General features: G+C 42.3%; 1 pseudogene; it reads left to right on the plus strand.

The window, feature by feature from the left end:
* Positions 1-12,381: 12,381 nt before the first annotated feature.
* Positions 12,382-13,251, plus strand: LOC147000866 (igE-binding protein pseudogene; annotated as a pseudogene).
* Positions 13,252-14,775: the final 1,524 nt, after the last annotated feature.

Here is a 14,775-nt window from a genome sequence, read left to right on the forward strand (position 1 = left end):
TCCTCGGGATGACATTTAGGAATGGTGAAGTCTATGTTGTGAAGTTGGAAGTATATGATCTGCTTTTAGATTTTCTTTTTTGGGGGATTACAGTTACATTGAATGAATCTCAGAAGAGACTTTGACCTTTGGACTTTTAACATTTTTGAGACTGGTATAGAGGATGGGGACTTTTGCAGTTGACCTCATGTATTTTTCATTATGCATGTTTAAGTATGGTCCTCGTACATTCCTGTACTCCAACATGGTTATGGGGGCCAGTGAGTGGAATGTGGGAGTTTGAATATGCTTGTCACAGGGAGTGGCTCTATTCAGAGGTGTGACCTTGTAGGAGGAAGTGGATATCTCTGGGGGTGGACTCTGAAATGCCACCAAGTGCAAAACAGACCCTCCTATTCCCTCCCTGGAAGACAGTTTCTTCCTGGCTGCCTTTGGATCAAAATGCAGAACTCTCAGCTCCTTCTCCAGCATCAAGTCTGCCTGCATGCTGCTGTGCTTCCTGCTATGATGAAAATGGACTAAACCGCTGAAACTAAGCCAGCCCCAATTAAAGGTTTACTTTAATGAGAAAAAAAAAAGATTTGGGGTTTGGGGATTGAGTAGGGTCTGGAACCTTCAGAGGATGTGGATCACTTATGGGGCAAATGTCTAGTTATGATCATGGACAGACTGGCCATGCTCTTCAGGATTATTTTGAAGGATTCTAGTGCTATTAAATGAATATGAGGGGTTGTACTGAAGATACTTACTGAGGTATTTAATGGTTTCCTGACATGAACTGAGTGGCCTTTCTGGGAGTGATTTGCAGTTGCTCATGAGACAGCGTTAAGTGCTAAGTTGAAGACTGTTACTGCTACAACAAGGGCCTTGTGCCTCAAACCAGTGAATACTGCAAGCTTGAGTCCACCGCCAACCCTGCCATGCTGCTTGCAAGTCTGAGCTCATCATGAGACACTGCCTGCAGCATTTCTGATCAGTAGGACTGTACTCCCATTTACATGGAAAGTGTTTTTTTACTGCTTACCCCTTGTGTAAGATACTGCAGAGCACTCCAAGCTTCCACCCACAGGCAGGCAGCCCTTTAAAAGAGTGTCCTGATAAGTCCGGATGGATGCATGGAGAAACACACCCATGAGATGGTTGCTTTGAAAGCATGCTGGGAAGCAATGTATTAGGCTCTCATGTCTTTTTTTTTTTCACTTAGTAATGATAAATACACTTATACATGGACAGATCATTTCTAGAACTATTCAAAAAACTTCTGGGCATGGGTCTGGGACAGGGTACACGGATTTCTTTGTGTTCCTGTTTCTACCGTTTGGATTTGTACTGAGCATAGATTGTATAATTTTTTAATAAAAAGGAAAAATGCAAAAAAAAGATTTTATGAGATTACTTTTTAAGATAAATACAAAAATAATCTATTCTCTGTATGTAATCACAAATTGTACTCTGCTAGTAAGAGAAACTGGCTGAGAAAATTACCCTGCTTGTTTATGTTTTGTTAATCTATTCCAACTTGCTTAGTTGGGAATGCATGTGGGGTCTTGGGAATAATTGTTCTTTCACTTGAAATATGTAAAATGTTTCTTCATGAGATGGTATTGGGGAACATGTATTTTCTTACATACACTCACTGTATTCATTTACTAGAAGAAAAATAATATATAGTCACATTGTAATTTTGATATTGCTTGAAAGATGTTTCTGGGATATATAAGCTGTGGGAGAAAAAACAACGTTGTTCCTTGCTCATGAGAGACCAGATCTTTTGGGTTCAGAATCTATCATGGAGAGCCCGACCTAAGGTTAAACTCAAGTTAGCTAATAAGCTGGTACTTAGCACCAGTTTCCAAGCAACCCCCCCCCCAACAAGACCTATGTCTAGCACTATTTTCCAGGTTATCCCCCAACACACCCTGTGTCTAGAACCAGTTTCCAGTTTATTCCCTAGCAAATCTGCACCTCCAGGTTATCAGCCTGCTGCTGACACTTCACTTCCTAACAATCACCAATCAGGAAGAAAGCAGAAGTTAAATATAACCTCCTTCAGCCTAGGCAGGCTGGTTCAGACCATAGGCCACTGAGGTGGGGCCACCTGCCGTGCTGCTTCTCCACTCAACTAGTTTCCTTTGATGTTACACTGCCTGCCACCTCCCGTGAGGCCAAACTGGTTCTCCAAGATTTTTCCGGAGTTAACTGAAAACTATGAATTTGGCGAGTTACTGCTAAAAGGCTGTTCTGACAACTTCAAATCTCTACGTTAAGAAACTTGGTGTAACTGGGGATGGGTTTCCCTCTTTATAAGCGCAGACTTTTTTTTTATTAAACATTTGAACCTTGATCAGACTAGCATGTCTTGGTTCCATTATTTCTCGACCGGCCTAGGTTCCCTCTTCTCTTTCAGCTCCAGGATGCCTCCCAGGCTTGAACCTGGACATGACAGCTGCAGGCCGGCCCCAACAATTTGGCGTACCAATGTGGGACCTGGGAATGGCAGAAGACGCTGGAAGAAACACTGCTGGTATGGAGCTCCACAGATAGGAAAGAATTAGAAAATTCGTACCGAGACACCAAGAAGCAATAGGCAAAAGGTTGCTAAGGTGTGGTATGGTCTGAGCTGGTACAGCACTGACCCACACTGGATCCACTCAGGTTCAGCAGTGATATCAGGATCTAGGAAGTAACAGGCAGTCGGCCGCAGCTTCCAGAAACTGCTTTTTAGGCGAGAGAAATAAAAGGGTTTGGATTAAATAATCAGGCAGATTGGCCACAGTCAGAAACTGCATTAGGTGGGAGGAAATGGATTTTGAAACTCTCCCAGAGGCAGAGAGAAATGTTGGGGGACGCCCTGCCTTTTTCTCTCTAGCCCTCACAGCAGAAGTTCTCTGCTCCTTTGTGCTGTCTAACGTCTAATGTCTGGTGCACCTGTCTGTTCACGTGTTCAATTCATGTGTGTTCATGTCTAGTCATCTGAATGACTGAATGTGCTGTGTTTCATGTTGGAAAATAAAGATGGCTAAAACTTTATCTGCTGGTTTAGCAAGAGAATGGCCACACGCTTTAGCCAGGATCAGGCCCAGCAGGAGGGCCCCTGCTGGAAAAACTGTTTTTTAAGAAAGGGAGTCTGCAGTCTCATGGTTTTGGGTGAAGAAACTGATAGATGTTTTTTTCCTAAGAAAATTCTCTGCATTCGTGATTATTTGCATTTAGCTAATGACAAAGTGCTCTTTATCTTATAATTATAGCTAGAAAAATTAAAATTCTCTGATTGGTCTAAGTGTAGCCACTTCATTTGGTTTTTTTACTGGTAATGTGCTCTGTGTGTCTTCACAAGAGTATCAGCTCATAAGTTACTGGGTAGGATTAAATAATTGTAACATCGGTAACAGAAGGCTAGCCTTAAATTGGCAAGTCAGGAATCTTTTCAAACACATGGCTTAAGCAGGCCAAAAAAACTGGGCCTCCTAAGACACTTCTAGCTGAGATAATATTTAATGTGATTCTTATCTTAGAAAGTAGAATTAAGATAAGATTTAAAGCAATGTCTCTTTAATGAAGCATTAAAGCTTGCACTATCATGCATTCATAGGTATAAATTAGCAGCCAAACTTCGTAACATGATAGTAATGCCTGTAACATTTATTCTAAAGTGATATATTGCTTTGAAATTGGGTATTGCTTTCCCAAGACTGTAGAATTTATCAGGACATTGCAATTTGACTTGTCTATTTTATATAAAGTTATTATAGATTTCTTTTGCATCTGGATAAATTGTAATGGGTTCACTTCTATGATCACTGGAAAATTTTGCATCTAGGTATGGCTGAGATGGCTTTACATTATGTAAGAAAAATTTTTTATCATCTCTGCTTCAATATAAGAAGCTAAGAGTTTGAATCTTTCAGTGTATATTGTTTCCTAAGTGGAAAGTATTTTATTAGCTAATGCCTCTCAAGGGAAGTTTACTTTAAATCCTTGCTCTCACACAAGGAGCTTTTAAGTTCTGGGGAGTAGCTGTTGCTCCAGAGAAGATTCAGAGGCAATATCTTTTTAATACTTAGGGTTTTAGTTTACTACAGAAGGCTTTTCAGAAAATAAAGAAAGCTTTTATAATTGTTATCAATTATAATCAGTGATAATTAAATATTAAATGTGCCCACAGCAATTCTTTAGCAGACTGCATTGTGACTAGGGTGTGACATCCTTAGCTGTCATTAAGCTGACCCTAAGCAGAGCCGCTTTATCTTTACTGTAAACATTTATCTGGTTCCTGCAAGTCCTTTTGAAGTCATTCCTTTGTTTTGTGTCAGGTAACTTCAATGTACTTTGCCCGCTGTGACTTCCTATCCCCTTTATTTTCTGTATTCTTTGGCAAGAGAAAACATTACTATAAAGTCATTTTTCTTATCCTCTCAGCCAGCTGGTTGCTGGCTGCTGTGGGGTGGAACCTTGGGGCACGCAGCTTTCCCTGAGCGTGATGGCATGGGAGGCCACCAGAAAGTGGGTGGCTTTGTAGTGAACTGAGGGGAGGGCCGAGCTCACCATTGTCCCCATGAGCCTCCGCCTGTCCCCACCGGGATAGCCGTATTTTTCCCACTAAGCTCTGCCACCCTCGCTTGGGCTTTCTGGCCTACAACAGATTGGGCTGCCTTCAGCCTCTTCTGCCTGAGAGGAAGGCCAAGGGTGGGCAAGGCCAAGGTAGCGTTCACCTCAAAGCACAGTTTCAGCATCCTGTTAAAACTACTGTGGTGCTAATAAAGAATTGTAAGATATATTTGTGTATTTTGGAAAACCTATAACAAAAATTGTGTTTTAAGAACCTAACTAAGTGTCTGTTCCTTATTCCAAACAGCAATTAATTAGGTTATTAAAGAATATTAACAATTGTTCTATTGCATACCATCATTTTAAATAAAATTGACAATCAATATCCCAAAGATAAGTTAAAAATGTTTTTATGCATGCTTTTGTATCTTCTATAAATTCATGCATGCATGCATCCTAATTATTGTGTTTAAAAACAACCCCTCTATGGGAAATAAGTAGATGTGAATTAGATCACACGTTTATTCTTTTGAGTTTCCTCTTGTTTCAGCACAGATAATCAAGTTGTGTGCTGTGGATCATGTTTTAAAATGCTGCACAATCAAATCTTAATTTGTATATTAATAGTCAATATTATATCTCAGAGCTCACAATTGCTTAATATTGTTTGTCCCTCAGATGTTATTAATTCTCAAATTTGCAATTGCTTATGCATATACAACTCACAAGTAAAAATGCTGGATTTATATCTCAGGCAGTCTATAGGTCCTACATATAAGATGGATTGGATATATAATCTCATTCTTTATATATTCAAAACAGTTATAGTTTAAGATAATATTTTAGTATTCTTGGAAATTGTGCATGTCAAATTGTAAAAAAAAATTTTGCTCTTAGTGTCCTCAGTTACTACTTGTTATCACATAATAGTGTTAATTCTTGAGGACTTATACTTAATAAAATGCTATTTCTGATTTAATAAATAAATAAATTATACACATGTGACTATTAATAACTTTTCAAGCTTTCTAGTTACAACCACTCTTTAAGAGAAACAATTGAAAGTGCAATTTGTCACTGCCCATGCTACATTAATACTGACTATAACAGTCAAGTATTTGAGATGTTTTGTCAACAAATTATTAATTCTGAAGGACAAGGTATTGTGAAACTTTAAAACTTTAGCTTCTTAAAAGACAAAGAAGGGGGAAATTATATCCCCATGCATATTATTTAATGTATTCCCATGCACATTATTTAAATCATACTTTTATTTTAGAAATTTGAAATTTGGATGTCAAAGAACTTAATAAATGCCTTATAGTATCATAAAAGGATCTACGTATTGGCATATGGCTTGACACTGAACAGCTACTTTATTAGGAAAGGGAAAAGTATAGGTTCTCTCCACAGAATGCTGCAGAAGCATGATGGCTAATTCGTGTGACAAGATGACCAGTGAGTTCGCTCAGTGCCCTGATTGAAGTGACAAGGAAGCTGAATTGGGTACATGTTTTCGACCCATCCTTGCTTGCCATTTTTCCAGTTTGGACAAGCAAAGCTGCCTTGCTTCAAGCCTTTTAACATTATGGTAAAAAGAACATCAGAGACCGTGTATTCTGACTTAGAAAGATTAGTCATATAAAAAGAGTTATAGTGATTCTTCTCTTTCCCTCGTGTGACCAGTTATTCTAACTCAATTTTATACTGGTCTGTAATAATACCAGTGTTAGAGATTCATATTGAAGATAGCTAAATATTCTTAATAACCTACAAAGTTAATTTGGAGCACAGTCTCCTCTCCCAGAAAGACTGCAGCCTTTCTGTGATTCTCAAGGCCAGCTCCCCCACACCAGGAGCTCAAAGTCTAGCTTGGTGGTTATTAATTTGCAACTGAATGGAGTACCTGGAATTCTCCAAAGAAGCTTTTATATGGTTGCTTTACACTGCCCCACCTTTGTTTCTCAAGCAGGTCAGCCACACCATTCAGCCTGACTGCAGCAGATGTAAAGCCTCGCCTCCAACAGCGCAGATGGCAGTTATTAATATTCATCAAGAAGCATTTTAAGTACATATTGTGGCCTTTGTCTGATTTGGGAATAAAGTGTGCTATGAGGGCCAGTTAGTCAATGACGGGCAAACCAGATTTCAGAGCCATATCAATCTAAGACAGAGATACATGCCAAAAGGCCATGGCTGTTGATAACACACCACAGAGCCATGCTTGTGTGAAATATAACACAAACTAGCTGCATGTCACCTCCAAGACGGAATTGGATGGTTTGGAAAAATCTGAGATCCTAAGACAGGCACGGCTGCTAGCCACCATAACTCCCAGGCAGGACAATAGATCATAAATAAATTTTATGCCTCAGTCCAGTTTTGCTTAATATCATTTAAAGGGGGGGGGAATGTAACCTCCTTCAGCCTAGGCAAGCTGGTTCAGACCGTATGCCACTGAGGCGGGGCCACCTGTTGCGCTGCTTCTCCACTCAACTAGTTTCCTTTGATGTTACACTGCCTGCCACCTGCTGTGAGGCCGAACTGGTTCTCCAAGATTTTCCGGAGTTAACTGAAAACTATGAATTTGGTGACTTTTTGCTAAAAGGCTGTGCTGACAACTTCACATCTGTACATTAAGAAACTTGGCGTGACTGGGGATGGGTTTCCCTCTTTATAAGTGCAGACTAGTTATTAAACATTCAAACCTTGATCAGACTAGCATGTCTTGGTTCAATTACTTCTTGACCCGCCTAGATTCCCTTTTCTCTTTCAGCTCCAGGCTGCCTCCCATGCTCGAACCTGGACATGAGAGCTGCAGGCCAGTCCCAACAGTTAAGTTTATGGTTTGGCCCCCAGCACCAGCCAATTATGTTAAAGGCCATAATGGCCCCCCAAATCATGTACCCCCAATGTGTACCAGGCTAGATACCCCACTCTTGCCTCTATAAATGCTTACCTGAAACCGTGCTGGCGTCTCCACCTTCCCATCCTGCAGTGTCAGGGCTGGGGATATAAAGTTAGAACTTGTAATAAAGAGACCCTAATGCATTTACATCAGAATTGACTCCTTGATGGTCTTCAGGGTTCACGAATGTTTCCTGGCACAAGAGAATGTGTGTGTGTGTGTGTGTGTGTGTGTGTGTACTTGTTGGAGCTTGTTGAAGCTTGTATCGTCCATCCAGTGTGTGTGTTTGCATATATAATTCTTTTTCTCCTCTTTCTTTGGTCCCCAAGTAGTCTCTTGCTGGTCCTCAAGAGGTCTCTCACTGGCCACAAAGAGTTTTTCACTTGTCCCAGGTAGTATTTGCTGGCCTCAGTGAATCAAGGTTTGTTTCCTCAGAGAACAGTCTGCTGAATTATTAATGGTTGACTTATCCCCACCTAAGCTTATTCTGTAATATAGCAGCTGTTTTTTGACAGATGGAGGTAGATAACGGACAGTTTTAATATTGAGACATCCCACACATGATGAAGTACAAGTCAACGTTACCACAGGATGCAGCTGACTCTCTCCAGGAGATGCTCTTTGTTTTTGCAGGGCGTTTGTATGTTCACCAGGCTTGCTGTGATCCTGTATGCTTACACCATCTGCCTCCCATCCACTGAGTATGGAAATAGTGTGGGCATGAATGGGGAAATGGACTTAGAGAGCACTGCTTTTGTTTCTGAGGCTTTTGGTAATTTTGCATGTGCTGTAATGTCCTTAAGGTTTTCTTTCTTTTTTCCTTTTCGTTGTTTTTGAGACAGGAAGTCACTATGTAACTTTTGATGGCCTGGAACTGAATATGTAGACCAGGTGTACCTGGAACTCATGTAGATCTGCTTGCCTCTGTCTCCTGAGGGCTGGGAGTTTTAAAACAATATTTATAGATACATTATGATCCATGGATATAGTAACTTGACTATAGCAGTTATTTATTATTCATATGTATATGAACATCTTACCTATGCCTCTGTTGGTTTAACATAAATAGCATGTGCTTTTTTTTTGTTTGTTTGTTTTGTTTTGTTTATTTGGTTTTTTGAGACAGGGTTTCTCTGTATAGCTCTGGCTGTCCTGGAACTCACTTTGTAGACCAGGCTGGCCTTGAATTCAGAAATCCGCCTGCCTCTGCCTCCCATGTTCTGGGATTAAAGGTATGTGCCATCACACCCGGCTAGTGTGGGCTTTTAATATTTTTAAAAATAAATTTAAATTAAAGTTGATTTAATTAATTACATTGAACCAAATTTAATTTTTTAAAAAATGAGGGTTTGTTGAGGGGAGACTGGGTAGATGGACAACAATTGAAATGTATAAAAAAATAAAATAACCAACTAATAAAAGAATTTTTAAAAGCGTTGGTTATATGTGGGAATTGAGCTAGAAAGTATGCTGACTTTCCATTCTAGCCCCTCTGTAGTATTCCTTATTTTACAAGTCGCCCTGTCATTTTTATGTTTAAAATAAGATCCGTGACCTTGGCACATGGATCAGTAGTTAAAAACACTTGTTGCTTTTACAGAGGACCTGTGTTTGGTTCCAAGACAGCGCCTCTCCCCACTTCATTTTTTGAGATGGGGTTTCTCTGTGTAGCCCTGGCTGTTTTAGGACTCACTCTCTAGACAAGCCTGGCCTCAAAGACAGCCTGTCTCTGTTGGAGCGGATAGATTATCTTGTTTATCATCTGATTTGACATGAAATACTTTTGTAGTCAGAAATGTCTAAATATATATCAACTTAGGTGGGAAGACAAACCTGGAAGGTCACTCTGTCCCAGGGAGCAAAATTATGTTTGGCAGCAAGCTGTACAAGGGCTGCTTTCACTAAAGAACCTTTAAGTCCCTAATTTATAGTTGGTCTTTCTACTTCACTACTGCTAACTCAGATGTGGCTTATCACTGGCCTCCAGGAAAGAGCTGCTCCTAGGGTATCAATGACTCCTGCTTTCCACAGAGAGCTCCAGCTCAGCCCTCTGCTGTTTCTCCTCTAAGCCCTGGGGGATCTGAGTTCTCCTGGCTTTTTCTGTGTTATGCACGGCCTGAACCACCTCATCCTGCTAAATGGCTTTAAGCTCCATGTCCATACTACCTCCTCCATCTCCAGCTCTAGCCCTGCACTCTTGTTTATAGAACTCCAATGGACACTGGCAATCCATATCTCCAAAGATAACTCTTCACTGAGGTACTCTTTGTGTAGACTTTCACCCCTGAAACTCCTGCTTCACCCCTGCAGGTGCTTAGTGAAACAAACCATTGGAGTTATCATCCTTAGCTCTTCTTTTTCATAGTTCATGTCTAATTTGCTGACAAATTGAGCAATTCCACCTGCAAAAGCCATCTGATCTAGTCAAGTATGATGGCTCACATTGTGAATCTAGTACTGGGGAGGCAACATCAGGTGTCTCTCTGTGAGTTAGAGGCCAGCATATTCTAAGTAGTGAGCTCTACTCTAGCCAAGGCTACATAATGAGATCCTGTCTCAACAACAAACAAACACCCCACAGGTTGGTTAGCCACTTCCTTTTTTGAAATTTGTGGTGTGTTTTCACCATGCTATCAGAGGCTCCTCTTTGAAATAAGATCCTATTCTCCCTCTGCCTTACATACTTCACTGGACCCTCAGCTGAAAGTTAATGCTATTGACTCAACAGTGGCCCACAGAAGGCCTGGACTTTGGCTTCCCCTTAATCTCTTGCCTTAATTTCTTCTCTTACTCCAACTACTCAGGCTTCCTCTCTGTTTCCTGAATATTTCTCATACATTCTTGCCCAAAAACCTTTGTAGCTGTCCTCTCCTTTCCCTAGGAAGTTCTCTCTTAGATACAGTTTGTGTTTCCCAAAGCTTCATGTGTTGACATGTAATACTGTTCTGAGATTCTAGGAGTGGAAGCTGAATCTATTGTGTTTATAGGTGGGCCCTTTGGAAGGTGATTAGGAAAAGGCCATTATAAGTTAAAGCTCACATTGAAATTAGAGGCTTGCTAAAACAGAGCAAACACAGCCTGCAAACACACAGATGTACACGCACCATGCTCCTTGTCTCTTGTAAAGTTATGCCTGCACCATCCTCAGTAATTTGCCTACAGATGCAGTTCTTCAATTTGAATTCCAGAATGTCACATCTAATAACTTGAGTTAGGCCACACCTCAGGACAACTCTCTATGGGACAGAGATAAGAAGCACTCCTTGCTGCGATTTGGCAGCTCTCAATATGAACCCTAGCTCTTCCATGTCATGGACCTTGTGCTGAAAGTGTGAGAAGCTGCCCTCACAGTCGCTGTTACAAGATGGCGCTGACATCCGTTGCTCGTAAGTGTGCGCAGGCGTCAGGGTATCTTTCCATTACCTGAGTCCTGCCTCTCTCGTGGCATTAACTGACTGATAGTGAGCAGCCAATCTGGGTGGTGCACGTCTCCAACTGTTTTTTCGCAGCCTATAAAAGGGAAGGGTTTTCTGCTCTCTGGGTCTCCTCTCTTGAAGCTGATCATCTATCTCTCGAGATGTATTAAAGCTTTACTGAAGAATGATCCGAGTGGCCTGCATGCGTTTTCGCTGGCGAGATGGTAGCATAGGTCATCTAGTGCCGGAAACCCGGGATTAGCATCGCCGAGGAGAACCCCCGGAGATGGGGTGGGTTCAGAACTGCATCGAAAAGGTAAGTTCAGAGAGATATATCTGATCGTGAACTCTTATCCCTTTTGATTTCGGTCTTAATCTAGATGCACCCTAAGAAGGGGCGGTAGAAGCTCTAGTCTTGGTTGCTGTCCATCGCGGCTGGTGCTGAAATTTTTATTCTGTCCATCGAGGCTGGTGTTGAAATTTGAGGTGTGGTCAGTCCAACATAGATAAGCAGCAGTACCGAGGTATCTTGTAAGCCTCCCGTAGATAAGGGAGCGGAGCACCGTGTTTACTTTCGGCTTTGCTTAAGGAGTACCATAAGTCGGGCGTAGATCAGCCGCAGGCACTCACTGTATCATGAGCTCTTCACAGTCAGTGATCACCGCATTACAGGCAGTGCTAAAGCAACGTGATCTGCAGGTCGCCTCTCGTATGCTGCAGAATTTTGTTAAGGAAGTGGATCGCGCTGCTCCCTGGTATGCATATTCGGGGTCTCTAACTGTAGCCTCCTGGAATAAGCTAGGAAGGGACCTTGACCGTAAGCATGAAGAGGGAGACTTACGCCTGGGCACCAAGGCAATTTGGAAGCTGATACAAAACTGTCTAGAGGATGAAACCTGCCAACCCGCCATTGTGGAGGGACAGGGAACACTAGAAGAGGTTCAGGACAGTATGTCAGAAACCGAACGGAGCGAGAGAATAAGAGCTCGAAAAAAGAAAGACATGTCTAAGAAAAAGGGACCTCCCCGGGATTCAGAAGGAAGGGGAGAGATAAAGAAGGGCAGTGAAACTGAGCCCTCTACTAAAAAAACGCCTTATACTAATTTTTATCCTATCCATGACTTGGAGGCCTTAGAGATTGATAGTTCAGGGTCCGAAGATCTAGACCCCAGTGAGGAGGCTGAATTAGAGTAGGAGGCAGCAAAATATAAAGAACAAAGATATAACCCTGACCGATGCTCGCAATCAGGAAGTAATAAAAAGGGTAGCATACCAGCTACTGTGCCCACAGCGCCACCGCTTTATGAATTGCGGTATAGCGCTAACTCTTTTTTTCTTCAGGAAGAGTTAAAAAAGATACAGGTAGCATTTCCAGTCTTTGATACTGGGGAGGCGGGGTGTATGCATGCCCCAGTGGACTATAAACAACTTAAAGAACTTGCTGAATTTGTCCGTAATTATGGGGTCAGTGCCAATTTTACTCTGGTTCAGGTCGAGAGATTTGCCAATATGGCCATGACCCCATCAGATTGGCAAATGGTAGCAAAGGCTACACTCCCTAATATGGGACGATATATGGAATGGAAAGCTCTATGGTATGATGCGGCCCAAAATCAGGCCAGGGCCAATACCACAGCAGTTGATGACAACCAGAGACAATGGACCTTTGAATTGTTGACCCGCCAAGGGCAGTATGCCACTAATCAAATTAACTATCCTTGGGGGGCATACGCCAAGATAGGGGCAGCTGCCGTCAAGGCTTGGAAGGCACTTACAAGAAAAGGGGAGGCTGGGGGTCATCTTACAAAGATTGTTCAGGGCCCCCAGGAACCATTCTCTGATTTTGTGGCAAGAATGACTGAGGCCGCAGCTTGGATCTTTGGTGACCCCAAGCAAGCCATGCCTCTAATTGAACAGCTCATTTATGAGCAAGCCACCCAAGAGTGCAGGGCAGCTATCACGCCAAGAAAAAACAAAGGGTTACAAGACTGGCTTAAGATATGTAGGGAGCTAGGAGGCCCTCTCACCAACGCGGGACTAGCCGTGGCTATATTGCAATCTCAGAGGCGCCCTAATTTCAACAAACAGAAGGCATGTTTCAATTGTGGGAAAGCTGGACATTTGAAGAGAGATTTCCCTGTACCTGAATGTGCAAGAGGAGCTGTTCTCTGCTCCCACTGCAGAAAGGGCTATCACAAGGCTAGTGAATGCTGCTCTATCAGAGATGTAAAAGGAATACTCCTGCCCCTGATAGGTGAAGTTAATCCCTCACAGTCAAAAAACAGGGTGCTGGGCCCCCGATCCCAGGGCCCTCACAAATATGGGAGCTGCTTTGTCAGAAGCCAGAGCAGGACAGAGGAGATAACACCTGATGAGTGACAGGAGTGGACTTGCATGCCACCTCCAGTTTCTTACTCATGCCCCAAATGAATGTGCAACCAATCCCTGTTAAGTCTCCTGGACCCTTGCCCTCTCGGACTATGGGTCTCATTATTGGGCGAGGATCTCTCACTTTACAAGGCCTTGTGGTTCATCCTGGGGTAGTGGACCACCAACACCTGCAAGACATTCAAGTCCTTTGCTCTTGCCCCCAAGGTATTTTTTCCATTAGCCCAGGAGATAGAATTGCACAATTAATATTCTTGCCCAGCCCTGATAAGGATGAAGATAACACAAAAGAATTGAGAGGTATGGGTTCTTCTGGCCCCGATTCAGCCTATCTAGCTATGCCTTTGAATGCCAGGCCTACTCTACATCTTTTTATTAATGACAAAGATTTTGAGGGGATTATGGACACCGGGGCAGATAAGAGTATCATTTCATCTTACTGGTGGCCCAAGACCTGGCCTGTTACAAAATCTTCTCATTCTTTACAAGGCCTGGGTTATCAATCTTGCCCAGCGATTAGTTCATCCACCTTGACATGGCAAACCTCAGAAGGACAGAGGGGCCTGTTTACTCCATATGTGCTCCCGCTGCCGATAAACCTATGGGGCAGAGATGTGCTTTCTGAGATGGGAATCACATTAACCAATGAATACTGAGTTCAGACCACTAATATTATGAAGAAGATGGGGTACACAAAGGGAAAGGGATTGGGAAGCAAAGAACAAGGTAGACTTGAGCCTGTCTCCTACAACGGTAACCCAGGTAGACGGGGCTTGGGTTTTTCCTAGGGGCTGTTGGGGTTACAAGACCCATCTCCTGGGTAACAGAGGAACCCGTGTGGATCTCCCAATGGCCGCTATCCTCTGAAAAATTGGAGGCAGTCAACAAGCTAGTTACAGAACAGGTGCAGCTCGGACATTTGGAACCTTCCACGTCCCCGTGGAATACTCCAATTTTTGCCATAAAAAAGAAATCAGGCAAATGGAGGTTACTTCATGAACTTCGAGCAATTAATGCACAAATGAACCTTTTCGGCTCAATCCAGCAGGGTTTACCTCTGTTATCTACCCTGCCTAAACAATGGAAAATTGTCATTTTAGACATTAAAGACTGTTTCTTTTCCATCCCTTTGTGTCACCAAGATCGACCAAGATTTGCTTTTACAATTCCAGCCCTTAATCATATGGAGCCTGATAAGAGGTTCCAGTGGAAAGTCCCTCCTCAGGGCATGGGAAATAGCCCCACTATGTGCCAGCTTTTTGTACAGGCAGCATTAGAACCTGTGAGACAATATTTTCCCTCCTTACTGTTATTACATTATATGAATGATATTCTTTTGTGCCATAAAGATATGATGCTATTGCAAAAATCCTATTCATTTTTGATAAAAATGTTAACCCAATGGGGACTGCAGATAGCTGCAGAAAAGGTTCAGATTTCAGAAGTGGGTTCCTTTCTGGGAACCATTATTTTCCCAGATAAGATACTTCCTCAAAAATTGGAAATTCGCAGAGA

This window comes from Mus caroli, unplaced genomic scaffold, assembly GCF_978045245.1.
Source record: "Mus caroli unplaced genomic scaffold, Mus_caroli_1 scaffold_15, whole genome shotgun sequence".
NCBI classification, from domain to species: domain Eukaryota; kingdom Metazoa; phylum Chordata; class Mammalia; order Rodentia; family Muridae; genus Mus; species Mus caroli.